We start from the raw sequence: 791 nt of genomic DNA on the forward strand, positions 1-791 counted from the left end.
CGCAGAGAATTAGAAGAAAAACTGCGGAAAATAGAGGCCAACCTGAAAGACCGGACAGAACGCGGCACCACCGCCGAGGGCAACCACGATCCCTTCACGCAAGAGATCATGAAGGAGAAGGTACCGCGAAACTTCAAACCACCCGATATGGACCTCTATGACGGCACCACCGATCCAAGTCATCACCTCAGCAACTTCAGAAGCCGAATGTACCTAGTCAACGCCTCCGACGCGATTCGGTGCAAAGCCTTCCCCACCACTCTCACCAAGTCAGCCATGAAGTGGTTCGACAACCTGCCACCAAGATCAATCACCAGCTTCGAAGACCTAACCAAAAAATTCCTCACAAGATTCTCTATTCAAAAGGACAAGACAAAACATGCCCCCAGTCTACTCGGGATCAAACAAGGTAACCAAGAAACTCTCCGAGAATACATGGAGCGATTCAACAAAGCCTGCCTGGACATACGACACTTGCCCACTGAAGCAGCCATCATGGGACTAGCAAACGGCCTAAAAGAGGGACCGTTTAGCCAATCCCTATCCAAACGATACCCGACCTCCCTATACGAGGTGCAGGAGCGGGCAGAAAAATATATCAACATGGAGGAAACATCCCAGTTAAGAGACTCCTCTAGGAAGGAATCAACCTACCCACCCCGAGATCGGGATCGGGAACAGAAAAAGAAAGAAGAACCCAACTCGGACAAGCCACGGAAGTACCACAACTACACCCCCCTCCGAGTCTCCCTGGTAGACATCTACAGAGAAGTATGCCACACCGAAAAAAT

Source organism: Arachis duranensis, chromosome 10 (assembly GCF_000817695.3).
Source record: "Arachis duranensis cultivar V14167 chromosome 10, aradu.V14167.gnm2.J7QH, whole genome shotgun sequence".
In the NCBI taxonomy this organism is placed as follows: domain Eukaryota; kingdom Viridiplantae; phylum Streptophyta; class Magnoliopsida; order Fabales; family Fabaceae; genus Arachis; species Arachis duranensis.